Consider the following 27884-nt stretch of genomic DNA (forward strand, 5'->3'; position numbering starts at 1 on the left):
ATTCCGTTCATGGGGAGCGATTTTTACATTCCCTCGATAAGTGATATCATAAGTTTCTTTTTTTGTGGGACTTATTTCACTGAGGATGATCGTATCTAAATCCACTCAGGATGCTGCTACCAGCCACATGACGTGGATTTCATGGCTGAGTGACACTCCTTTGGGCCTCCGTAGCACCACTTGTCCACTTGTCCACTTGTCTTTGTCCACTTGGCTCTTTCCTGGGATATGAAACGTGTACCGGAGTGGAGGTTCTTGTCAAGACAGCAGCCCTCAACATTGGGGTCCCTGTGTCTGGTTGATTTTTTCATTTTCCCAAGGTCAACGCCCATGTGTGGAAGTGCCCTATGCTCTGTGGTTCTGTGTTTTACATGGTTTGGGAAAGAGGATACACTTGTGAAGATTGGCTGTTGGCCATTGACATCCCGCCCATCAGCTTAACAAGGCTCCCTTGACTCCGTGGGCTGTCCTGCCTTTCTGGTTTTTAGACTTTTTTCGCCTGGCACTTTTGCCCCGGCGGGGGGGTGGGCGAGAGATTTCTTTGTAGTGCTGCTTTGCTCTCCCAGGTTGCTTGGTTGGCCAAAAAGGGCGTATGCGTTTTTTCCTGAATATATTCAGGAAAAAACGCATACGCCCTTTTTGGCCAACCGCATCATTGTCCACGTTCTGGCGCTTTTCATGTGCTATCGGGGCCATTCCGATGTACCCGTTGACCTCCGTTTCCTGCAATTCTGCCTTGCGTTCAACGCCTCTTCGTAGCCTGACCTCAATATATTTTGGGGCGATAGTTATCGTTTAGAACTCTGCAGGTTTGGGAAGTGCAGTGCCCCTGAGCTCCATTTCCCAAGTCGCTTTTTTGTGAGTGGGACGCAACATGGCTGGATGGCTTCACGCCCTCTTGTCGATCCGCGGTGGCAGGCTGAACCTCTGGTGAATTCTTCTTCGTGATGGGAAATGAGAGTGACATGTGCCCGACCAAACACCTCCAGCGAGTCTCTCATTGGTTCCCCCTCTTGCAGTTCATCCTGCGGACAAATTGCAGACGGTACGAAAGAGGCATGGAAAGGCGCCGAGTCTCCAAGTGGGGAGATTGTTAGTAAGGGGGCCTGAATGGAGAACACGAGCACCAGGAGATGAAAACTGAGGTGAGTTTCAGAAAGCTTTCCCGATCCCACGGTGTAGCATCCGCTGGGTTTCCAATGAGTGCTTTCGCTGTCGGAAGATTGCGTTGAACCTGGAGAGTTGGGACCCATGGAATGGGGAGCACGCAGGATTCCTTTCAAGGGTCTGCATTTGCTTTCCCAACCTCACCCATCGTCTCAGCCCCAAGAGTGTCCAGCCTTATGTCTTCTGCCGCTGGGGCTGTAGATGTGGTCAATCCTGGTTGCATGCCAGTCCCTGAACGCATTTTGGAAGAATTTCTCTCTGTTTTGCCCTGCTTGTTTCTTCTTTATGTTGGAAATGTATCCTCAGAATGGGTCTGAGCTGATTTTCCCTGCTGGTTTTAGGCCGCTTTACACACACTTGATGCACTTACACAGAGATATCAAGACTTAGCTTTTAAGATGCTTACTAGTCGGATAGATACTTGTGCGATGAACAGGGTCTGGTGAGTCCAGTTGATTGAGCAAGGAGTAGGTCGTGTCCATTCCATATTCGGTTTTCGGAAGGGTATGTGTGCTCATTTCAAACTCGAGTTTTATGCGTCACCCCACCTCACCTTTCCCCTGAAGCAGGCATAAGTGTGTTTTCTAAAAGCGTGACTCTGTTCTGTTTGGGGATTCCGTTCATGGGGAGCGATTTTTACATTCCCTCGATAAGTGATATCATAAGTTTCTTTTTTTGTGGGACTTATTTCACTGAGGATGATCGTATCTAAATCCACTCAGGATGCTGCTACCAGCCACATGACGTGGATTTCATGGCTGAGTGACACTCCTTTGGGCCTCCGTAGCACCACTTGTCCACTTGTCCACTTGTCTTTGTCCACTTGGCTCTTTCCTGGGATATGAAACGTGTACCGGAGTGGAGGTTCTTGTCAAGACAGCAGCCCTCCACATTGGGGTCCCTGTGTCTGGTTGATTTTTTCATTTTCCCAAGGTCAACGCCCATGTGTGGAAGTGCCCTATGCTCTGTGGTTCTGTGTTTTACATGGTTTGGGAAAGAGGATACACTTGTGAAGATTGGCTGTTGGCCATTGACATCCCGCCCATCAGCTTAACCAGGCTCCCTTGACTCCGTGGGCTGTCCTGCCTTTCTGGTTTTTAGACTTTTTTCGCCTGGCACTTTTGCCCCGGCGGGGGTGGGGGGCGAGAGATTTCTTTGTAGTGCTGCTTTGCTCTCCCAGGTTGCTTGGTTGGCCAAAAAGGGCGTATGCGTTTTTTCCTGAATATATTCAGGAAAAAACGCATACGCCCTTTTTGGCCAACCGCATCATTGTCCACGTTCTGGCGCTTTTCATGTGCTATCGGGGCCATTCCGATGTACCCGTTGACCTCCGTTTCCTGCAGTTCTGCCTTGCGTTCAACGCATCTTCGTAGCCTGACCTCAATATATTTGGGGGCGATAGTTATCGTTTAGAACTCTGCAGGTTTGGGAAGTGCAGTGCCCCTGAGCTCCATTTCCCAAGTCGCTTTTTTGTGAGTGGGACGCAACACGGCTGGATGGCTTCACGCCCTATTGTCGATCCGCGGTGGCAGGCTGAACCTCTGGTGAATTCTTCTTCGTGATGGGAAATGAGAGTGACATGTGCCCGACCAAACACCTCCAGCGAGTCTCTCATTGGTTCCCCCTCTTGCAGTTCATCCTGCGGACAAATTGCAGACGGTACGAAAGAGGCATGGAAAGGCGCCGAGTCTCCAAGTGGGGAGATTGTTAGTAAGGGGGCCTGAATGGAGAACACGAGCACCAGGAGATGAAAACTGAGGTGAGTTTCAGAAAGCTTTCCCGATCCCACGGTGTAGCATCCGCTGGGTTTCCAATGAGTGCTTTCGCTGTCGGAAGATTGCGTTGAACCTGGAGAGTTGGGACCCATGGAATGGGGAGCAAGCAGGATTCCTTTCAAGGGTCTGCATTTGCTTTCCCAACCTCACCAATCGTCTCAGCCCCAAGAGTGTCCAGCCTTATGTCTTCTGCCGCTGGGGCTGTAGATGTGGTCAATCCTGGTTGCATGCCAGTCCCTGAACGCATTTTGGAAGAATTTCTCTCTGTTTTGCCCTGCTTGTTTCTTCTTTATGTTGGAAATGTATCCTCAGAATGGGTCTGAGCTGATTTTCCCTGCTGGTTTTAGGCCGCTTTACACACACTTGATGCACTTACACAGAGATATCAAGACTTAGCTTTTAAGATGCTTACTAGTCGGATAGATACTTGTGCGATGAACAGGGTCTGGTGAGTCCAGTTGATTGAGCAAGGAGTAGGTCGTGTCCATTCCATATTCGGTTTTCGGAAGGGTATGTGTGCTCATTTCAAACTCGAGTTTTATGCGTCACCCCACCTCACCTTTCCCCTGAAGCAGGCATAAGTGTGTTTTCTAAAAGCGTGACTCTGTTCTGTTTGGGGATTCCGTTCATGGGGAGCGATTTTTACATTCCCTCGATAAGTGATATCATAAGTTTCTTTTTTTGTGGGACTTATTTCACTGAGGATGATCGTATCTAAATCCACTCAGGATGCTGCTACCAGCCACATGACGTGGATTTCATGGCTGAGTGACACTCCTTTGGGCCTCCGTAGCACCACTTGTCCACTTGTCCACTTGTCTTTGTCCACTTGGCTCTTTCCTGGGATATGAAACGTGTACCGGAGTGGAGGTTCTTGTCAAGACAGCAGCCCTCAACATTGGGGTCCCTGTGTCTGGTTGATTTTTTCATTTTCCCAAGGTCAACGCCCATGTGTGGAAGTGCCCTATGCTCTGTGGTTCTGTGTTTTACATGGTTTGGGAAAGAGGATACACTTGTGAAGATTGGCTGTTGGCCATTGACATCCCGCCCATCAGCTTAACAAGGCTCCCTTGACTCCGTGAGCTGTCCTGCCTTTCTGGTTTTTAGACTTTTTTCGCCTGGTCCTTTTGCCCCGGTGGGGTGGGGATTTCTTTGTAGTGCTGATTTGCTCTCCCAGGTTGCTTGGTTGGCCAAAAAGGGCGTATGCGTTTTTTCCTGAATATATTCAGGAAAAAACGCATACGCCCTTTTTGGCCAACCGCATCATTGTCCACGTTCTGGCGCTTTTCATGTGCTATCGGGGCCATTCCGATGTACCCGTTGACATCCGTTTCCTGCAATTCTGCCTTGCGTTCAACGCCTCTTCGTAGCCTGACCTCAATATATTTTGGGGCGATAGTTATCGTTTAGAACTCTGCAGGTTTGGGAAGTGCAGTGCCCCTGAGCTCCATTTCCCAAGTCGCTTTTTTGTGAGTGGGACGCAACACGGCTGGATGGCTTCACGCCCTCTTGTCGATCCGCGGTGGCAGGCTGAACCTCTGGTGAATTCTTCTTCGTGATGGGAAATGAGAGTGACATGTGCCCGACCAAACACCTCCAGCGAGTCTCTCATTGGTTCCCCCTCTTGCAGTTCATCCTGCGGACAAATTGCAGACGGTACGAAAGAGGCATGGAAAGGCGCCGAGTCTCCAAGTGGGGAGATTGTTAGTAAGGGGGCCTGAATGGAGAACACGAGCACCAGGAGATGAAAACTGAGGTGAGTTTCAGAGAGCTTTCCCGATCCCACGGTGTAGCATCCGCTGGGTTTCCAATGAGTGCTTTCGCTGTCGGAAGATTGCGTTGAACCTGGAGAGTTGGGACCCATGGAATGGGGAGCACGCAGGATTCCTTTCAAGGGTCTGCATTTGCTTTCCCAACCTCACCAATCGTCTCAGCCCCAAGAGTGTCCAGCCTTATGTCTTCCGCCGCTGGGGCTGTAGATGTGGTCAATCCTGGTTGCATGCCAGTCCCTGAACGCATTTTGGAAGAATTTCTCTCTGTTTTGCCCTGCTTGTTTCTTCTTTATGTTGGAAATGTATCCTCAGAATGGGTCTGAGCTGATTTTCCCTGCTGGTTTTAGGCCGCTTTACACACACTTGATGCACTTACACAGAGATATCAAGACTTAGCTTTTAAGATGCTTACTAGTCGGATAGATACTTGTGCGATGAACAGGGTCTGGTGAGTCCAGTTGATTGAGCAAGGAGTAGGTCGTGTCCATTCCATATTCGGTTTTCGGAAGGGTATCTGTGCTCATTTCAAACTCGAGTTTTATGCGTCACCCCACCTCACCTTTCCCCTGAAGCAGGCATAAGTGTGTTTTCTAAAAGCGTGACTCTGTTCTGTTTGGGGATTCCGTTCATGGGGAGCGATTTTTACATTCCCTCGAGAAGTGATATCATAAGTTTCTTTTTTTGTGGGACTTATTTCACTGAGGATGATCGGACCTAAATCCACTCAGGATGCTGCTACCAGCCTCATGACGTGGATTTCATGGCTGAGTGACACTCCATTGGACCTACGTAGCACCACTTGTCCACTTGTCCACTTGTCTTTGTCCACTTGTCCACTCGTCTTTGTCCACTTGGCTCTTTCCTGGGATATGAAACGTGTACCGGAGTGGAGGTTCTTGTCAAGACAGCAGCCCTCAACATTGGGGTCCCTGTGTCTGGTTGATTTTTTCATTTTCCCAAGGTCAACGCCCATGTGTGGAAGTGCCCTATGCTCTGTGGTTCTGTGTTTTACATGGTTTGGGAAAGAGGATACACTTGTGAAGATTGGCTGTTGGCCATTGACATCCCGCCCATCAGCTTAACAAGGCTCCCTTGACTCCGTGGGCTGTCCTGCCTTTCTGGTTTTTAGACTTTTTTCGCCTGGCACTTTTGCCCCGGCGGGGGGGTGGGCGAGAGATTTCTTTGTAGTGCTGCTTTGCTCTCCCAGGTTGCTTGGTTGGCCAAAAAGGGCGTATGCGTTTTTTCCTGAATATATTCAGGAAAAAACGCATACGCCCTTTTTGGCCAACCGCATCATTGTCCACGTTCTGGCGCTTTTCATGTGCTATCGGGGCCATTCCGATGTACCCGTTGACCTCCGTTTCCTGCAATTCTGCCTTGCGTTCAACGCCTCTTCGTAGCCTGACCTCAATATATTTTGGGGCGATAGTTATCGTTTAGAACTCTGCAGGTTTGGGAAGTGCAGTGCCCCTGAGCTCCATTTCCCAAGTCGCTTTTTTGTGAGTGGGACGCAACATGGCTGGATGGCTTCACGCCCTCTTGTCGATCCGCGGTGGCAGGCTGAACCTCTGGTGAATTCTTCTTCGTGATGGGAAATGAGAGTGACATGTGCCCGACCAAACACCTCCAGCGAGTCTCTCATTGGTTCCCCCTCTTGCAGTTCATCCTGCGGACAAATTGCAGACGGTACGAAAGAGGCATGGAAAGGCGCCGAGTCTCCAAGTGGGGAGATTGTTAGTAAGGGGGCCTGAATGGAGAACACGAGCACCAGGAGATGAAAACTGAGGTGAGTTTCAGAAAGCTTTCCCGATCCCACGGTGTAGCATCCGCTGGGTTTCCAATGAGTGCTTTCGCTGTCGGAAGATTGCGTTGAACCTGGAGAGTTGGGACCCATGGAATGGGGAGCACGCAGGATTCCTTTCAAGGGTCTGCATTTGCTTTCCCAACCTCACCCATCGTCTCAGCCCCAAGAGTGTCCAGCCTTATGTCTTCTGCCGCTGGGGCTGTAGATGTGGTCAATCCTGGTTGCATGCCAGTCCCTGAACGCATTTTGGAAGAATTTCTCTCTGTTTTGCCCTGCTTGTTTCTTCTTTATGTTGGAAATGTATCCTCAGAATGGGTCTGAGCTGATTTTCCCTGCTGGTTTTAGGCCGCTTTACACACACTTGATGCACTTACACAGAGATATCAAGACTTAGCTTTTAAGATGCTTACTAGTCGGATAGATACTTGTGCGATGAACAGGGTCTGGTGAGTCCAGTTGATTGAGCAAGGAGTAGGTCGTGTCCATTCCATATTCGGTTTTCGGAAGGGTATCTGTGCTCATTTCAAACTCGAGTTTTATGCGTCACCCCACCTCACCTTTCCCCTGAAGCAGGCATAAGTGTGTTTTCTAAAAGCGTGACTCTGTTCTGTTTGGGGATTCCGTTCATGGGGAGCGATTTTTACATTCCCTCGATAAGTGATATCATAAGTTTCTTTTTTTGTGGGACTTATTTCACTGAGGATGATCGTATCTAAATCCACTCAGGATGCTGCTACCAGCCACATGACGTGGATTTCATGGCTGAGTGACACTCCTTTGGGCCTCCGTAGCACCACTTGTCCACTTGTCCACTTGTCTTTGTCCACTTGGCTCTTTCCTGGGATATGAAACGTGTACCGGAGTGGAGGTTCTTGTCAAGACAGCAGCCCTCAACATTGGGGTCCCTGTGTCTGGTTGATTTTTTCATTTTCCCAAGGTCAACGCCCATGTGTGGAAGTGCCCTATGCTCTGTGGTTCTGTGTTTTACCTGGTTTGGGAAAGAGGATACACTTGTGAAGATTGGCTGTTGGCCATTGACATCCCGCCCATCAGCTTAACAAGGCTCCCTTGACTCCGTGGGCTGTCCTGCCTTTCTGGTTTTTAGACTTTTTTCGCCTGGCCCTTTTGCCCCGGGGGGGGGGCGAGAGATTTCTTTGTAGTGCTGATTTGCTCTCCCAGGTTGCTTGGTTGGCCAAAAAGGGCGTATGCGTTTTTTCCTGAATATATTCAGGAAAAAACGCATACGCCCTTTTTGGCCAACCGCATCATTGTCCACGTTCTGGCGCTTTTCATGTGCTATCGGGGCCATTCCGATGTACCCGTTGACATCCGTTTCCTGCAATTCTGCCTTGCGTTCAACGCCTCTTCGTAGCCTGACCTCAATATATTTTGGGGCGATAGTTATCGTTTAGAACTCTGCAGGTTTGGGAAGTGCAGTGCCCCTGAGCTCCATTTCCCAAGTCGCTTTTTTGTGAATGGGACGCAACACGGCTGGATGGCTTCACGCCCTATTGTCGATCCGCGGTGGCAGGCTGAACCTCTGGTGAATTCTTCTTCGTGATGGGAAATGAGAGTGACATGTGCCCGACCAAACACCTCCAGCGAGTCTCTCATTGGTTCCCCCTCTTGCAGTTCATCCTGCGGACAAATTGCAGACGGTACGAAAGAGGCATGGAAAGGCGCCGAGTCTCCAAGTGGGGAGATTGTTAGTAAGGGGTCCTGAATGGAGAACACGAGCACCAGGAGATGAAAACTGAGGTGAGTTTCAGAAAGCTTTCCCGATCCCACGGTGTAGCATCCGCTGGGTTTCCAATGAGTGCTTTCGCTGTCGGAAGATTGCGTTGAACCTGGAGAGTTGGGACCCATGGAATGGGGAGCACGCAGGATTCCTTTCAAGGGTCTGCATTTGCTTTCCCAACCTCACCAATCGTCTCAGCCCCAAGAGTGTCCAGCCTTATGTCTTCCGCCGCTGGGGCTGTAGATGTGGTCAATCCTGGTTGCATGCCAGTCCCTGAACGCATTTTGGAAGAATTTCTCTCTGTTTTGCCCTGCTTGTTTCTTCTTTATGTTGGAAATGTATCCTCAGAATGGGTCTGAGCTGATTTTCCCTGCTGGTTTTAGGCCGCTTTACACACACTTGATGCACTTACACAGAGATATCAAGACTTAGCTTTTAAGATGCTTACTAGTCGGATAGATACTTGTGCGATGAACAGGGTCTGGTGAGTCCAGTTGATTGAGCAAGGAGTAGGTCGTGTCCATTCCATATTCGGTTTTCGGAAGGGTATCTGTGCTCATTTCAAACTCGAGTTTTATGCGTCACCCCACCTCACCTTTCCCCTGAAGCAGGCATAAGTGTGTTTTCTAAAAGCGTGACTCTGTTCTGTTTGGGGATTCCGTTCATGGGGAGCGATTTTTACATTCCCTCGATAAGTGATATCATAAGTTTCTTTTTTTGTGGGACTTATTTCACTGAGGATGATCGTACCTAAATCCACTCAGGATGCTGCTACCAGCCTCATGACGTGGATTTCATGGCTGAGTGACACTCCATTGGACCTACGTAGCACCACTTGTCCACTTGTCCACTTGTCTTTGTCCACTTGTCCACTCGTCTTTGTCCACTTGGCTCTTTCCTGGGATATGAAACGTGTACCGGAGTGGAGGTTCTTGTCAAGACAGCAGCCCTCAACTTTGGGGTCCCTGTGTCTGGTTGATTTTTTCATTTTCCCAAGGTCAACGCCCATGTGTGGAAGTGCCCTATGCTCTGTGGTTCTGTGTTTTACATGGTTTGGGAAAGAGGATACACTTGTGAAGATTGGCTGTTGGCCATTGACATCCCGCCCATCAGCTTAACAAGGCTCCCTTGACTCCGTGGGCTGTCCTGCCTTTCTGGTTTTTAGACTTTTTTCGCCTGGCCCTTTTGCCCCGGGTGGGGGGCGAGAGATTTCTTTGTAGTGCTGATTTGCTCTCCCAGGTTGCTTGGTTGGCCAAAAAGGGCGTATGCGTTTTTTCCTGAATATATTCAGGAAAAAACGCATACGCCCTTTTTGGCCAACCGCATCATTGTCCACGTTCTGGCGCTTTTCATGTGCTATCGGGGCCATTCCGATGTACCCGTTGACATCCGTTTCCTGCAATTCTGCCTTGCGTTCAACGCCTCTTCGTAGCCTGACCTCAATATATTTTGGGGCGATAGTTATCGTTTAGAACTCTGCAGGTTTGGGAAGTGCAGTGCCCCTGAGCTCCATTTCCCAAGTCGCTTTTTTGTGAGTGGGACGCAACACGGCTGGATGGCTTCACGCCCTATTGTCGATCCGGGGTGGCAGGCTGAACCGCTGGTGAATTCTTCTTCGTGATGGGAAATGAGAGTGACATGTGCCCGACCAAACACCTCCAGCGAGTCTCTCATTGGTTCCCCCTCTTGCAGTTCATCCTGCGGACAAATTGCAGACGGTACGAAAGAGGCATGGAAAGGCGCCGAGTCTCCAAGTGGGGAGATTGTTAGTAAGGGGGCCTGAATGGAGAACACGAGCACCAGGAGATGAAAACTGAGGTGAGTTTCAGAAAGCTTTCCCGATCCCACGGTGTAGCATCCGCTGGGTTTCCAATGAGTGCTTTCGCTGTCGGAAGATTGCGTTGAACCTGGAGAGTTGGGACCCATGGAATGGGGAGCACGCAGGATTCCTTTCAAGGGTCTGCATTTGCTTTCCCAACCTCACCAATCGTCTCAGCCCCAAGAGTGTCCAGCCTTATGTCTTCTGCCGCTGGGGCTGTAGATGTGGTCAATCCTGGTTGCATGCCAGTCCCTGAACGCATTTTGGAAGAATTTCTCTCTGTTTTGCCCTGCTTGTTTCTTCTTTATGTTGGAAATGTATCCTCAGAATGGGTCTGAGCTGATTTTCCCTGCTGGTTTTAGGCCGCTTTACACACACTTGATGCACTTACACAGAGATATCAAGACTTAGCTTTTAAGATGCTTACTAGTCGGATAGATACTTGTGCGATGAACAGGGTCTGGTGAGTCCAGTTGATTGAGCAAGGAGTAGGTCGTGTCCATTCCATATTCGGTTTTCGGAAGGGTATGTGTGCTCATTTCAAACTCGAGTTTTATGCGTCACCCCACCTCACCTTTCCCCTGAAGCAGGCATAAGTGTGTTTTCTAAAAGCGTGACTCTGTTCTGTTTGGGGATTCCGTTCATGGGGAGCGATTTTTACATTCCCTCGATAAGTGATATCATAAGTTTCTTTTTTTGTGGGAGTTATTTCACTGAGGATGATCGTATCTAAATCCACTCAGGATGCTGCTACCAGCCACATGACGTGGATTTCATGGCTGAGTGACACTCCTTTGGACCTCCGTAGCACTACTTGTCCACTTGTCCACTTGTCTTTGTCCACTTGGCTCTTTCCTGGGATATGAAACGTGTACCGGAGTGGAGGTTCTTGTCAAGACAGCAGCCCTCAACATTGGGGTCCCTGTGTCTGGTTGATTTTTTCATTTTCCCAAGGTCAACGCCCATGTGTGGAAGTGCCCTATGCTCTGTGGTTCTGTGTTTTACATGGTTTGGGAAAGAGGATACACTTGTGAAGATTGGCTGTTGGCCATTGACATCCCGCCCATCAGCTTAACAAGGCTCCCTTGACTCCGTGGGCTGTCCTGCCTTTCTGGTTTTTAGACTTTTTTCGCCTGGCACTTTTGCCCCGGCGGGGGGGGGGGGGCGAGAGATTTCTTTGTAGTGCTGCTTTGCTCTCCCAGGTTGCTTGGTTGGCCAAAAAGGGCGTATGCGTTTTTTCCTGAATATATTCAGGAAAAAACGCATACGCCCTTTTTGGCCAACCGCATCATTGTCCACGTTCTGGCGCTTTTCATGTTCTATCGGGGCCATTCCGATGTACCCGTTGACCTCCGTTTCCTGCAGTTCTGCCTTGCGTTCAACGCCTCTTCGTAGCCTGACCTCAATATATTTGGGGGCGATAGTTATCGTTTAGAACTCTGCAGGTTTGGGAAGTGCAGTGCCCCTGAGCTCCATTTCCCAAGTCGCTTTTTTGTGAGTGGGACGCAACACGGCTGGATGGCTTCACGCCCTATTGTCGATCCGCGGTGGCAGGCTGAACCTCTGGTGAATTCTTCTTCGTGATGGGAAATGAGAGTGACATGTGCCCGACCAAACACCTCCAGCGAGTCTCTCATTGGTTCCCCCTCTTGCAGTTCATCCTGCGGACAAATTGCAGACGGTACGAAAGAGGCATGGAAAGGCGCCGAGTCTCCAAGTGGGGAGATTGTTAGTAAGGGGGCCTGAATGGAGAACACGAGCACCAGGAGATGAAAACTGAGGTGAGTTTCAGAAAGCTTTCCCGATCCCACGGTGTAGCATCCGCTGGGTTTCCAATGAGTGCTTTCGCTGTCGGAAGATTGCGTTGAACCTGGAGAGTTGGGACCCATGGAATGGGGAGCACGCAGGATTCCTTTCAAGGGTCTGCATTTGCTTTCCCAACCTCACCAATCGTCTCAGCCCCAAGAGTGTCCAGCCTTATGTCTTCTGCCGCTGGGGCTGTAGATGTGGTCAATCCTGGTTGCATGCCAGTCCCTGAACGCATTTTGGAAGAATTTCTCTCTGTTTTGCCCTGCTTGTTTCTTCTTTATGTTGGAAATGTATCCTCAGAATGGGTCTGAGCTGATTTTCCCTGCTGGTTTTAGGCCGCTTTACACACACTTGATGCACTTACACAGAGATATCAAGACTTAGCTTTTAAGATGCTTACTAGTCGGATAGATACTTGTGCGATGAACAGGGTCTGGTGAGTCCAGTTGATTGAGCAAGGAGTAGGTCGTGTCCATTCCATATTCGGTTTTCGGAAGGGTATGTGTGCTCATTTCAAACTCGAGTTTTATGCGTCACCCCACCTCACCTTTCCCCTGAAGCAGGCATAAGTGTGTTTTCTAAAAGCGTGACTCTGTTCTGTTTGGGGATTCCGTTCATGGGGAGCGATTTTTACATTCCCTCGATAAGTGATATCATAAGTTTCTTTTTTTGTGGGACTTATTTCACTGAGGATGATCGTATCTAAATCCACTCAGGATGCTGCTACCAGCCACATGACGTGGATTTCATGGCTGAGTGACACTCCTTTGGGCCTCCGTAGCACCACTTGTCCACTTGTCCACTTGTCTTTGTCCACTTGGCTCTTTCCTGGGATATGAAACGTGTACCGGAGTGGAGGTTCTTGTCAAGACAGCAGCCCTCAACATTGGGGTCCCTGTGTCTGGTTGATTTTTTCATTTTCCCAAGGTCAACGCCCATGTGTGGAAGTGCCCTATGCTCTGTGGTTCTGTGTTTTACATGGTTTGGGAAAGAGGATACACTTGTGAAGATTGGCTGTTGGCCATTGACATCCCGCCCATCAGCTTAACAAGGCTCCCTTGACTCCGTGGGCTGTCCTGCCTTTCTGGTTTTTAGACTTTTTTCGCCTGGCACTTTTGCCCCGGCGGGGGGGTGGGCGAGAGATTTCTTTGTAGTGCTGCTTTGCTCTCCCAGGTTGCTTGGTTGGCCAAAAAGGGCGTATGCGTTTTTTCCTGAATATATTCAGGAAAAAACGCATACGCCCTTTTTGGCCAACCGCATCATTGTCCACGTTCTGGCGCTTTTCATGTGCTATCGGGGCCATTCCGATGTACCCGTTGACCTCCGTTTCCTGCAATTCTGCCTTGCGTTCAACGCCTCTTCGTAGCCTGACCTCAATATATTTTGGGGCGATAGTTATCGTTTAGAACTCTGCAGGTTTGGGAAGTGCAGTGCCCCTGAGCTCCATTTCCCAAGTCGCTTTTTTGTGAGTGGGACGCAACATGGCTGGATGGCTTCACGCCCTCTTGTCGATCCGCGGTGGCAGGCTGAACCTCTGGTGAATTCTTCTTCGTGATGGGAAATGAGAGTGACATGTGCCCGACCAAACACCTCCAGCGAGTCTCTCATTGGTTCCCCCTCTTGCAGTTCATCCTGCGGACAAATTGCAGACGGTACGAAAGAGGCATGGAAAGGCGCCGAGTCTCCAAGTGGGGAGATTGTTAGTAAGGGGGCCTGAATGGAGAACACGAGCACCAGGAGATGAAAACTGAGGTGAGTTTCAGAAAGCTTTCCCGATCCCACGGTGTAGCATCCGCTGGGTTTCCAATGAGTGCTTTCGCTGTCGGAAGATTGCGTTGAACCTGGAGAGTTGGGACCCATGGAATGGGGAGCACGCAGGATTCCTTTCAAGGGTCTGCATTTGCTTTCCCAACCTCACCCATCGTCTCAGCCCCAAGAGTGTCCAGCCTTATGTCTTCTGCCGCTGGGGCTGTAGATGTGGTCAATCCTGGTTGCATGCCAGTCCCTGAACGCATTTTGGAAGAATTTCTCTCTGTTTTGCCCTGCTTGTTTCTTCTTTATGTTGGAAATGTATCCTCAGAATGGGTCTGAGCTGATTTTCCCTGCTGGTTTTAGGCCGCTTTACACACACTTGATGCACTTACACAGAGATATCAAGACTTAGCTTTTAAGATGCTTACTAGTCGGATAGATACTTGTGCGATGAACAGGGTCTGGTGAGTCCAGTTGATTGAGCAAGGAGTAGGTCGTGTCCATTCCATATTCGGTTTTCGGAAGGGTATGTGTGCTCATTTCAAACTCGAGTTTTATGCGTCACCCCACCTCACCTTTCCCCTGAAGCAGGCATAAGTGTGTTTTCTAAAAGCGTGACTCTGTTCTGTTTGGGGATTCCGTTCATGGGGAGCGATTTTTACATTCCCTCGATAAGTGATATCATAAGTTTCTTTTTTTGTGGGACTTATTTCACTGAGGATGATCGTATCTAAATCCACTCAGGATGCTGCTACCAGCCACATGACGTGGATTTCATGGCTGAGTGACACTCCTTTGGGCCTCCGTAGCACCACTTGTCCACTTGTCCACTTGTCTTTGTCCACTTGGCTCTTTCCTGGGATATGAAACGTGTACCGGAGTGGAGGTTCTTGTCAAGACAGCAGCCCTCCACATTGGGGTCCCTGTGTCTGGTTGATTTTTTCATTTTCCCAAGGTCAACGCCCATGTGTGGAAGTGCCCTATGCTCTGTGGTTCTGTGTTTTACATGGTTTGGGAAAGAGGATACACTTGTGAAGATTGGCTGTTGGCCATTGACATCCCGCCCATCAGCTTAACCAGGCTCCCTTGACTCCGTGGGCTGTCCTGCCTTTCTGGTTTTTAGACTTTTTTCGCCTGGCACTTTTGCCCCGGCGGGGGTGGGGGGCGAGAGATTTCTTTGTAGTGCTGCTTTGCTCTCCCAGGTTGCTTGGTTGGCCAAAAAGGGCGTATGCGTTTTTTCCTGAATATATTCAGGAAAAAACGCATACGCCCTTTTTGGCCAACCGCATCATTGTCCACGTTCTGGCGCTTTTCATGTGCTATCGGGGCCATTCCGATGTACCCGTTGACCTCCGTTTCCTGCAGTTCTGCCTTGCGTTCAACGCATCTTCGTAGCCTGACCTCAATATATTTGGGGGCGATAGTTATCGTTTAGAACTCTGCAGGTTTGGGAAGTGCAGTGCCCCTGAGCTCCATTTCCCAAGTCGCTTTTTTGTGAGTGGGACGCAACACGGCTGGATGGCTTCACGCCCTATTGTCGATCCGCGGTGGCAGGCTGAACCTCTGGTGAATTCTTCTTCGTGATGGGAAATGAGAGTGACATGTGCCCGACCAAACACCTCCAGCGAGTCTCTCATTGGTTCCCCCTCTTGCAGTTCATCCTGCGGACAAATTGCAGACGGTACGAAAGAGGCATGGAAAGGCGCCGAGTCTCCAAGTGGGGAGATTGTTAGTAAGGGGGCCTGAATGGAGAACACGAGCACCAGGAGATGAAAACTGAGGTGAGTTTCAGAAAGCTTTCCCGATCCCACGGTGTAGCATCCGCTGGGTTTCCAATGAGTGCTTTCGCTGTCGGAAGATTGCGTTGAACCTGGAGAGTTGGGACCCATGGAATGGGGAGCACGCAGGATTCCTTTCAAGGGTCTGCATTTGCTTTCCCAACCTCACCAATCGTCTCAGCCCCAAGAGTGTCCAGCCTTATGTCTTCTGCCGCTGGGGCTGTAGATGTGGTCAATCCTGGTTGCATGCCAGTCCCTGAACGCATTTTGGAAGAATTTCTCTCTGTTTTGCCCTGCTTGTTTCTTCTTTATGTTGGAAATGTATCCTCAGAATGGGTCTGAGCTGATTTTCCCTGCTGGTTTTAGGCCGCTTTACACACACTTGATGCACTTACACAGAGATATCAAGACTTAGCTTTTAAGATGCTTACTAGTCGGATAGATACTTGTGCGATGAACAGGGTCTGGTGAGTCCAGTTGATTGAGCAAGGAGTAGGTCGTGTCCATTCCATATTCGGTTTTCGGAAGGGTATGTGTGCTCATTTCAAACTCGAGTTTTATGCGTCACCCCACCTCACCTTTCCCCTGAAGCAGGCATAAGTGTGTTTTCTAAAAGCGTGACTCTGTTCTGTTTGGGGATTCCGTTCATGGGGAGCGATTTTTACATTCCCTCGATAAGTGATATCATAAGTTTCTTTTTTTGTGGGACTTATTTCACTGAGGATGATCGTATCTAAATCCACTCAGGATGCTGCTACCAGCCACATGACGTGGATTTCATGGCTGAGTGACACTCCTTTGGGCCTCCGTAGCACCACTTGTCCACTTGTCCACTTGTCTTTGTCCACTTGGCTCTTTCCTGGGATATGAAACGTGTACCGGAGTGGAGGTTCTTGTCAAGACAGCAGCCCTCAACATTGGGGTCCCTGTGTCTGGTTGATTTTTTCATTTTCCCAAGGTCAACGCCCATGTGTGGAAGTGCCCTATGCTCTGTGGTTCTGTGTTTTACATGGTTTGGGAAAGAGGATACACTTGTGAAGATTGGCTGTTGGCCATTGACATCCCGCCCATCAGCTTAACAAGGCTCCCTTGACTCCGTGGGCTGTCCTGCCTTTCTGGTTTTTAGACTTTTTTCGCCTGGCACTTTTGCCCCGGCGGGGGGGTGGGCGAGAGATTTCTTTGTAGTGCTGCTTTGCTCTCCCAGGTTGCTTGGTTGGCCAAAAAGGGCGTATGCGTTTTTTCCTGAATATATTCAGGAAAAAACGCATACGCCCTTTTTGGCCAACCGCATCATTGTCCACGTTCTGGCGCTTTTCATGTGCTATCGGGGCCATTCCGATGTACCCGTTGACCTCCGTTTCCTGCAATTCTGCCTTGCGTTCAACGCCTCTTCGTAGCCTGACCTCAATATATTTTGGGGCGATAGTTATCGTTTAGAACTCTGCAGGTTTGGGAAGTGCAGTGCCCCTGAGCTCCATTTCCCAAGTCGCTTTTTTGTGAGTGGGACGCAACATGGCTGGATGGCTTCACGCCCTCTTGTCGATCCGCGGTGGCAGGCTGAACCTCTGGTGAATTCTTCTTCGTGATGGGAAATGAGAGTGACATGTGCCCGACCAAACACCTCCAGCGAGTCTCTCATTGGTTCCCCCTCTTGCAGTTCATCCTGCGGACAAATTGCAGACGGTACGAAAGAGGCATGGAAAGGCGCCGAGTCTCCAAGTGGGGAGATTGTTAGTAAGGGGGCCTGAATGGAGAACACGAGCACCAGGAGATGAAAACTGAGGTGAGTTTCAGAAAGCTTTCCCGATCCCACGGTGTAGCATCCGCTGGGTTTCCAATGAGTGCTTTCGCTGTCGGAAGATTGCGTTGAACCTGGAGAGTTGGGACCCATGGAATGGGGAGCACGCAGGATTCCTTTCAAGGGTCTGCATTTGCTTTCCCAACCTCACCCATCGTCTCAGCCCCAAGAGTGTCCAGCCTTATGTCTTCTGCCGCTGGGGCTGTAGATGTGGTCAATCCTGGTTGCATGCCAGTCCCTGAACGCATTTTGGAAGAATTTCTCTCTGTTTTGCCCTGCTTGTTTCTTCTTTATGTTGGAAATGTATCCTCAGAATGGGTCTGAGCTGATTTTCCCTGCTGGTTTTAGGCCGCTTTACACACACTTGATGCACTTACACAGAGATATCAAGACTTAGCTTTTAAGATGCTTACTAGTCGGATAGATACTTGTGCGATGAACAGGGTCTGGTGAGTCCAGTTGATTGAGCAAGGAGTAGGTCGTGTCCATTCCATATTCGGTTTTCGGAAGGGTATGTGTGCTCATTTCAAACTCGAGTTTTATGCGTCACCCCACCTCACCTTTCCCCTGAAGCAGGCATAAGTGTGTTTTCTAAAAGCGTGACTCTGTTCTGTTTGGGGATTCCGTTCATGGGGAGCGATTTTTACATTCCCTCGATAAGTGATATCATAAGTTTCTTTTTTTGTGGGACTTATTTCACTGAGGATGATCGTATCTAAATCCACTCAGGATGCTGCTACCAGCCACATGACGTGGATTTCATGGCTGAGTGACACTCCTTTGGGCCTCCGTAGCACCACTTGTCCACTTGTCCACTTGTCTTTGTCCACTTGGCTCTTTCCTGGGATATGAAACGTGTACCGGAGTGGAGGTTCTTGTCAAGACAGCAGCCCTCCACATTGGGGTCCCTGTGTCTGGTTGATTTTTTCATTTTCCCAAGGTCAACGCCCATGTGTGGAAGTGCCCTATGCTCTGTGGTTCTGTGTTTTACATGGTTTGGGAAAGAGGATACACTTGTGAAGATTGGCTGTTGGCCATTGACATCCCGCCCATCAGCTTAACCAGGCTCCCTTGACTCCGTGGGCTGTCCTGCCTTTCTGGTTTTTAGACTTTTTTCGCCTGGCACTTTTGCCCCGGCGGGGGTGGGGGGCGAGAGATTTCTTTGTAGTGCTGCTTTGCTCTCCCAGGTTGCTTGGTTGGCCAAAAAGGGCGTATGCGTTTTTTCCTGAATATATTCAGGAAAAAACGCATACGCCCTTTTTGGCCAACCGCATCATTGTCCACGTTCTGGCGCTTTTCATGTGCTATCGGGGCCATTCCGATGTACCCGTTGACCTCCGTTTCCTGCAGTTCTGCCTTGCGTTCAACGCATCTTCGTAGCCTGACCTCAATATATTTGGGGGCGATAGTTATCGTTTAGAACTCTGCAGGTTTGGGAAGTGCAGTGCCCCTGAGCTCCATTTCCCAAGTCGCTTTTTTGTGAGTGGGACGCAACACGGCTGGATGGCTTCACGCCCTCTTGTCGATCCGCGGTGGCAGGCTGAACCTCTGGTGAATTCTTCTTCGTGATGGGAAATGAGAGTGACATGTGCCCGACCAAACACCTCCAGCGAGTCTCTCATTGGTTCCCCCTCTTGCAGTTCATCCTGCGGACAAATTGCAGACGGTACGAAAGAGGCATGGAAAGGCGCCGAGTCTCCAAGTGGGGAGATTGTTAGTAAGGGGGCCTGAATGGAGAACACGAGCACCAGGAGATGAAAACTGAGGTGAGTTTCAGAAAGCTTTCCCGATCCCACGGTGTAGCATCCGCTGGGTTTCCAATGAGTGCTTTCGCTGTCGGAAGATTGCGTTGAACCTGGAGAGTTGGGACCCATGGAATGGGGAGCAAGCAGGATTCCTTTCAAGGGTCTGCATTTGCTTTCCCAACCTCACCAATCGTCTCAGCCCCAAGAGTGTCCAGCCTTATGTCTTCTGCCGCTGGGGCTGTAGATGTGGTCAATCCTGGTTGCATGCCAGTCCCTGAACGCATTTTGGAAGAATTTCTCTCTGTTTTGCCCTGCTTGTTTCTTCTTTATGTTGGAAATGTATCCTCAGAATGGGTCTGAGCTGATTTTCCCTGCTGGTTTTAGGCCGCTTTACACACACTTGATGCACTTACACAGAGATATCAAGACTTAGCTTTTAAGATGCTTACTAGTCGGATAGATACTTGTGCGATGAACAGGGTCTGGTGAGTCCAGTTGATTGAGCAAGGAGTAGGTCGTGTCCATTCCATATTCGGTTTTCGGAAGGGTATGTGTGCTCATTTCAAACTCGAGTTTTATGCGTCACCCCACCTCACCTTTCCCCTGAAGCAGGCATAAGTGTGTTTTCTAAAAGCGTGACTCTGTTCTGTTTGGGGATTCCGTTCATGGGGAGCGATTTTTACATTCCCTCGATAAGTGATATCATAAGTTTCTTTTTTTGTGGGACTTATTTCACTGAGGATGATCGTATCTAAATCCACTCAGGATGCTGCTACCAGCCACATGACGTGGATTTCATGGCTGAGTGACACTCCTTTGGGCCTCCGTAGCACCACTTGTCCACTTGTCCACTTGTCTTTGTCCACTTGGCTCTTTCCTGGGATATGAAACGTGTACCGGAGTGGAGGTTCTTGTCAAGACAGCAGCCCTCAACATTGGGGTCCCTGTGTCTGGTTGATTTTTTCATTTTCCCAAGGTCAACGCCCATGTGTGGAAGTGCCCTATGCTCTGTGGTTCTGTGTTTTACATGGTTTGGGAAAGAGGATACACTTGTGAAGATTGGCTGTTGGCCATTGACATCCCGCCCATCAGCTTAACAAGGCTCCCTTGACTCCGTGAGCTGTCCTGCCTTTCTGGTTTTTAGACTTTTTTCGCCTGGTCCTTTTGCCCCGGTGGGGTGGGGATTTCTTTGTAGTGCTGATTTGCTCTCCCAGGTTGCTTGGTTGGCCAAAAAGGGCGTATGCGTTTTTTCCTGAATATATTCAGGAAAAAACGCATACGCCCTTTTTGGCCAACCGCATCATTGTCCACGTTCTGGCGCTTTTCATGTGCTATCGGGGCCATTCCGATGTACCCGTTGACATCCGTTTCCTGCAATTCTGCCTTGCGTTCAACGCCTCTTCGTAGCCTGACCTCAATATATTTTGGGGCGATAGTTATCGTTTAGAACTCTGCAGGTTTGGGAAGTGCAGTGCCCCTGAGCTCCATTTCCCAAGTCGCTTTTTTGTGAGTGGGACGCAACACGGCTGGATGGCTTCACGCCCTCTTGTCGATCCGCGGTGGCAGGCTGAACCTCTGGTGAATTCTTCTTCGTGATGGGAAATGAGAGTGACATGTGCCCGACCAAACACCTCCAGCGAGTCTCTCATTGGTTCCCCCTCTTGCAGTTCATCCTGCGGACAAATTGCAGACGGTACGAAAGAGGCATGGAAAGGCGCCGAGTCTCCAAGTGGGGAGATTGTTAGTAAGGGGGCCTGAATGGAGAACACGAGCACCAGGAGATGAAAACTGAGGTGAGTTTCAGAGAGCTTTCCCGATCCCACGGTGTAGCATCCGCTGGGTTTCCAATGAGTGCTTTCGCTGTCGGAAGATTGCGTTGAACCTGGAGAGTTGGGACCCATGGAATGGGGAGCACGCAGGATTCCTTTCAAGGGTCTGCATTTGCTTTCCCAACCTCACCAATCGTCTCAGCCCCAAGAGTGTCCAGCCTTATGTCTTCCGCCGCTGGGGCTGTAGATGTGGTCAATCCTGGTTGCATGCCAGTCCCTGAACGCATTTTGGAAGAATTTCTCTCTGTTTTGCCCTGCTTGTTTCTTCTTTATGTTGGAAATGTATCCTCAGAATGGGTCTGAGCTGATTTTCCCTGCTGGTTTTAGGCCGCTTTACACACACTTGATGCACTTACACAGAGATATCAAGACTTAGCTTTTAAGATGCTTACTAGTCGGATAGATACTTGTGCGATGAACAGGGTCTGGTGAGTCCAGTTGATTGAGCAAGGAGTAGGTCGTGTCCATTCCATATTCGGTTTTCGGAAGGGTATCTGTGCTCATTTCAAACTCGAGTTTTATGCGTCACCCCACCTCACCTTTCCCCTGAAGCAGGCATAAGTGTGTTTTCTAAAAGCGTGACTCTGTTCTGTTTGGGGATTCCGTTCATGGGGAGCGATTTTTACATTCCCTCGAGAAGTGATATCATAAGTTTCTTTTTTTGTGGGACTTATTTCACTGAGGATGATCGGACCTAAATCCACTCAGGATGCTGCTACCAGCCTCATGACGTGGATTTCATGGCTGAGTGACACTCCATTGGACCTACGTAGCACCACTTGTCCACTTGTCCACTTGTCTTTGTCCACTTGTCCACTCGTCTTTGTCCACTTGGCTCTTTCCTGGGATATGAAACGTGTACCGGAGTGGAGGTTCTTGTCAAGACAGCAGCCCTCAACATTGGGGTCCCTGTGTCTGGTTGATTTTTTCATTTTCCCAAGGTCAACGCCCATGTGTGGAAGTGCCCTATGCTCTGTGGTTCTGTGTTTTACATGGTTTGGGAAAGAGGATACACTTGTGAAGATTGGCTGTTGGCCATTGACATCCCGCCCATCAGCTTAACAAGGCTCCCTTGACTCCGTGGGCTGTCCTGCCTTTCTGGTTTTTAGACTTTTTTCGCCTGGCACTTTTGCCCCGGCGGGGGGGTGGGCGAGAGATTTCTTTGTAGTGCTGCTTTGCTCTCCCAGGTTGCTTGGTTGGCCAAAAAGGGCGTATGCGTTTTTTCCTGAATATATTCAGGAAAAAACGCATACGCCCTTTTTGGCCAACCGCATCATTGTCCACGTTCTGGCGCTTTTCATGTGCTATCGGGGCCATTCCGATGTACCCGTTGACCTCCGTTTCCTGCAATTCTGCCTTGCGTTCAACGCCTCTTCGTAGCCTGACCTCAATATATTTTGGGGCGATAGTTATCGTTTAGAACTCTGCAGGTTTGGGAAGTGCAGTGCCCCTGAGCTCCATTTCCCAAGTCGCTTTTTTGTGAGTGGGACGCAACATGGCTGGATGGCTTCACGCCCTCTTGTCGATCCGCGGTGGCAGGCTGAACCTCTGGTGAATTCTTCTTCGTGATGGGAAATGAGAGTGACATGTGCCCGACCAAACACCTCCAGCGAGTCTCTCATTGGTTCCCCCTCTTGCAGTTCATCCTGCGGACAAATTGCAGACGGTACGAAAGAGGCATGGAAAGGCGCCGAGTCTCCAAGTGGGGAGATTGTTAGTAAGGGGGCCTGAATGGAGAACACGAGCACCAGGAGATGAAAACTGAGGTGAGTTTCAGAAAGCTTTCCCGATCCCACGGTGTAGCATCCGCTGGGTTTCCAATGAGTGCTTTCGCTGTCGGAAGATTGCGTTGAACCTGGAGAGTTGGGACCCATGGAATGGGGAGCACGCAGGATTCCTTTCAAGGGTCTGCATTTGCTTTCCCAACCTCACCCATCGTCTCAGCCCCAAGAGTGTCCAGCCTTATGTCTTCTGCCGCTGGGGCTGTAGATGTGGTCAATCCTGGTTGCATGCCAGTCCCTGAACGCATTTTGGAAGAATTTCTCTCTGTTTTGCCCTGCTTGTTTCTTCTTTATGTTGGAAATGTATCCTCAGAATGGGTCTGAGCTGATTTTCCCTGCTGGTTTTAGGCCGCTTTACACACACTTGATGCACTTACACAGAGATATCAAGACTTAGCTTTTAAGATGCTTACTAGTCGGATAGATACTTGTGCGATGAACAGGGTCTGGTGAGTCCAGTTGATTGAGCAAGGAGTAGGTCGTGTCCATTCCATATTCGGTTTTCGGAAGGGTATCTGTGCTCATTTCAAACTCGAGTTTTATGCGTCACCCCACCTCACCTTTCCCCTGAAGCAGGCATAAGTGTGTTTTCTAAAAGCGTGACTCTGTTCTGTTTGGGGATTCCGTTCATGGGGAGCGATTTTTACATTCCCTCGATAAGTGATATCATAAGTTTCTTTTTTTGTGGGACTTATTTCACTGAGGATGATCGTATCTAAATCCACTCAGGATGCTGCTACCAGCCACATGACGTGGATTTCATGGCTGAGTGACACTCCTTTGGGCCTCCGTAGCACCACTTGTCCACTTGTCCACTTGTCTTTGTCCACTTGGCTCTTTCCTGGGATATGAAACGTGTACCGGAGTGGAGGTTCTTGTCAAGACAGCAGCCCTCAACATTGGGGTCCCTGTGTCTGGTTGATTTTTTCATTTTCCCAAGGTCAACGCCCATGTGTGGAAGTGCCCTATGCTCTGTGGTTCTGTGTTTTACCTGGTTTGGGAAAGAGGATACACTTGTGAAGATTGGCTGTTGGCCATTGACATCCCGCCCATCAGCTTAACAAGGCTCCCTTGACTCCGTGGGCTGTCCTGCCTTTCTGGTTTTTAGACTTTTTTCGCCTGGCCCTTTTGCCCCGGGGGGGGGGCGAGAGATTTCTTTGTAGTGCTGATTTGCTCTCCCAGGTTGCTTGGTTGGCCAAAAAGGGCGTATGCGTTTTTTCCTGAATATATTCAGGAAAAAACGCATACGCCCTTTTTGGCCAACCGCATCATTGTCCACGTTCTGGCGCTTTTCATGTGCTATCGGGGCCATTCCGATGTACCCGTTGACATCCGTTTCCTGCAATTCTGCCTTGCGTTCAACGCCTCTTCGTAGCCTGACCTCAATATATTTTGGGGCGATAGTTATCGTTTAGAACTCTGCAGGTTTGGGAAGTGCAGTGCCCCTGAGCTCCATTTCCCAAGTCGCTTTTTTGTGAATGGGACGCAACACGGCTGGATGGCTTCACGCCCTATTGTCGATCCGCGGTGGCAGGCTGAACCTCTGGTGAATTCTTCTTCGTGATGGGAAATGAGAGTGACATGTGCCCGACCAAACACCTCCAGCGAGTCTCTCATTGGTTCCCCCTCTTGCAGTTCATCCTGCGGACAAATTGCAGACGGTACGAAAGAGGCATGGAAAGGCGCCGAGTCTCCAAGTGGGGAGATTGTTAGTAAGGGGTCCTGAATGGAGAACACGAGCACCAGGAGATGAAAACTGAGGTGAGTTTCAGAAAGCTTTCCCGATCCCACGGTGTAGCATCCGCTGGGTTTCCAATGAGTGCTTTCGCTGTCGGAAGATTGCGTTGAACCTGGAGAGTTGGGACCCATGGAATGGGGAGCACGCAGGATTCCTTTCAAGGGTCTGCATTTGCTTTCCCAACCTCACCAATCGTCTCAGCCCCAAGAGTGTCCAGCCTTATGTCTTCCGCCGCTGGGGCTGTAGATGTGGTCAATCCTGGTTGCATGCCAGTCCCTGAACGCATTTTGGAAGAATTTCTCTCTGTTTTGCCCTGCTTGTTTCTTCTTTATGTTGGAAATGTATCCTCAGAATGGGTCTGAGCTGATTTTCCCTGCTGGTTTTAGGCCGCTTTACACACACTTGATGCACTTACACAGAGATATCAAGACTTAGCTTTTAAGATGCTTACTAGTCGGATAGATACTTGTGCGATGAACAGGGTCTGGTGAGTCCAGTTGATTGAGCAAGGAGTAGGTCGTGTCCATTCCATATTCGGTTTTCGGAAGGGTATCTGTGCTCATTTCAAACTCGAGTTTTATGCGTCACCCCACCTCACCTTTCCCCTGAAGCAGGCATAAGTGTGTTTTCTAAAAGCGTGACTCTGTTCTGTTTGGGGATTCCGTTCATGGGGAGCGATTTTTACATTCCCTCGATAAGTGATATCATAAGTTTCTTTTTTTGTGGGACTTATTTCACTGAGGATGATCGTACCTAAATCCACTCAGGATGCTGCTACCAGCCTCATGACGTGGATTTCATGGCTGAGTGACACTCCATTGGACCTACGTAGCACCACTTGTCCACTTGTCCACTTGTCTTTGTCCACTTGTCCACTCGTCTTTGTCCACTTGGCTCTTTCCTGGGATATGAAACGTGTACCGGAGTGGAGGTTCTTGTCAAGACAGCAGCCCTCAACTTTGGGGTCCCTGTGTCTGGTTGATTTTTTCATTTTCCCAAGGTCAACGCCCATGTGTGGAAGTGCCCTATGCTCTGTGGTTCTGTGTTTTACATGGTTTGGGAAAGAGGATACATTTGTGAAGATTGGCTGTTGGCCATTGACATCCCGCCCATCAGCTTAACAAGGCTCCCTTGACTCCGTGGCCTGTCCTGCCTTTCTGGTTTTTAGACTTTTTTCGCCTGGCCCTTTTGCCCCGGGGGGGGGGGGGGGCGAGAGATTTCTTTGTAGTGCTGATTTGCTCTCCCAGGTTGCTTGGTTGGCCAAAAAGGGCGTATGCGTTTTTTCCTGAATATATTCAGGAAAAAACACATACGCCCTTTTTGGCCAACCGCATCATTGTCCACGTTCTGGCGCTTTTCATGTGCTATCGGGGCCATTCCGATGTACCCGTTGACATCCGTTTCCTGCAATTCTGCCTTGCGTTCAACGCCTCTTCGTAGCCTGACCTCAATATATTTTGGGGCGATAGTTATCGTTTAGAACTCTGCAGGTTTGGGAAGTGCAGTGCCCCTGAGCTCCATTTCCCAAGTCGCTTTTTTGTGAGTGGGACGCAGCACGGCTGGATGGCTTCACGCCCTCTTGTCGATCCGCGGTGGCAGGCTGAACCTCTGGTGAATTCTTCTTCGTGATGGGAAATGAGAGTGACATGTGCCCGACCAAACACCTCCAGCGAGTCTCTCATTGGTTCCCCCTCTTGCAGTTCATCCTGCGGACAAATTGCAGACGGTACGAAAGAGGCATGGAAAGGCGCCGAGTCTCCAAGTGGGGAGATTGTTAGTAAGGGGGCCTGAATGGAGAACACGAGCACCAGGAGATGAAAACTGAGGTGAGTTTCAGAAAGCTTTCCCGATCCCACGGTGTAGCATCCGCTGGGTTTCCAATGAGTGCTTTCGCTGTCGGAAGATTGCGTTGAACCTGGAGAGTTGGGACCCATGGAATGGGGAGCACGCAGGATTCCTTTCAAGGGTCTGCATTTGCTTTCCCAACCTCACCCATCGTCTCAGCCCCAAGAGTGTCCAGCCTTATGTCTTCTGCCGCTGGGGCTGTAGATGTGGTCAATCCTGGTTGCATGCCAGTCCCTGAACGCATTTTGGAAGAATTTCTCTCTGTTTTGCCCTGCTTGTTTCTTCTTTATGTTGGAAATGTTTCCTCAGAATGGGTCTGAGCTGATTTTTGCTGCTGGTTTTAGGCCGCTTTACACACACTTGATGCACTTACACAGAGATATCAAGACTTAGCTTTTAAGATGCTTACTAGTCGGATAGATACTTGTGCGATGAACAGGGTCTGGTGAGTCCAGTTGATTGAGCAAGGAGTAGGTCGTGTCCATTCCATATTCGGTTTTCGGAAGGGTATCTGTGCTCATTTCAAACTCGAGTTTTATGCGTCACCCCACCTCACCTTTCCCCTGAAGCAGGCATAAGTGTGTTTTCTAAAAGCGTGACTCTGTTCTGTTTGGGGATTCCGTTCATGGGGAGCGATTTTTACATTCCCTCGAGAAGTGATATCATAAGTTTCTTTTTTTGTGGGACTTATTTCACTGAGGATGATCGTACCTAAATCCACTCAGGATGCTGCTACCAGCCTCATGACGTGGATTTCATGGCTGAGTGACACTCCATTGGACCTACGTAGCACCACTTGTCCACTTGTCCACTTGTCTTTGTCCACTTGTCCACTCGTCTTTGTCCACGTGGCTCTTTCCTGGGATATGAAACGTGTACCGGAGTGGAGGTTCTTGTCAAGACAGCAGCCCTCAACTTTGGGGTCCCTGTGTCTGGTTGATTTTTTCATTTTCCCTAGGTCAACGCCCATGTGTGGAAGTGCCCTATGCTCTGTGGTTCTGTGTTTTACATGGTTTGGGAAAGAGGATACATTTGTGAAGATTGGCTGTTGGCCATTGACATCCCGCCCATCAGCTTAACAAGGCTCCCTTGACTCCGTGGGCTGTCCTGCCTTTCTGGTTTTTAGACTTTTTTCGCCTGGCCCTTTTGCCCCGGGGCGGGGGGAGAGATTTCTTTGTAGTGCTGATTTGCTCTCCCAGGTTGCTTGGTTGGCCAAAAAGGGCGTATGCGTTTTTTCCTGAATATATTCAGGAAAAAACGCATACGCCCTTTTTGGCCAACCGCATCATTGTCCACGTTCTGGCGCTTTTCATGTGCTATCGGGGCCATTCCGATGTACCCGTTGACATCCGTTTCCTGCAATTCTGCCTTGCGTTCAACGCCTCTTCGTAGCCTGACCTCAATATATTTTGGGGCGATAGTTATCGTTTAGAACTCTGCAGGTTTGGGAAGTGCAGTGCCCCTGAGCTCCATTTCCCAAGTCGCTTTTTTGTGAGTGGGACGCAACACGGCTGGATGGCTTCACGCCCTCTTTTCGATCCGCGGTGGCAGGCTGAACCTCTGGTGAATTCTTCTTCGTGATGGGAAATGAGAGTGACATGTGGCCGACCAAACACCTCCAGCGAGTCTCTCATTGGTTCCCCCTCTTGCAGTTCATCCTGCGGACAAATTGCAGACGGTACGAAAGAGGCATGGAAAGGCGCCGAGTCTCCAAGTGGGGAGATTGTTAGTAAG

This window comes from Kogia breviceps, chromosome 3 (genome assembly GCF_026419965.1).
Source record: "Kogia breviceps isolate mKogBre1 chromosome 3, mKogBre1 haplotype 1, whole genome shotgun sequence".
Lineage (NCBI taxonomy): Eukaryota > Metazoa > Chordata > Mammalia > Artiodactyla > Physeteridae > Kogia > Kogia breviceps.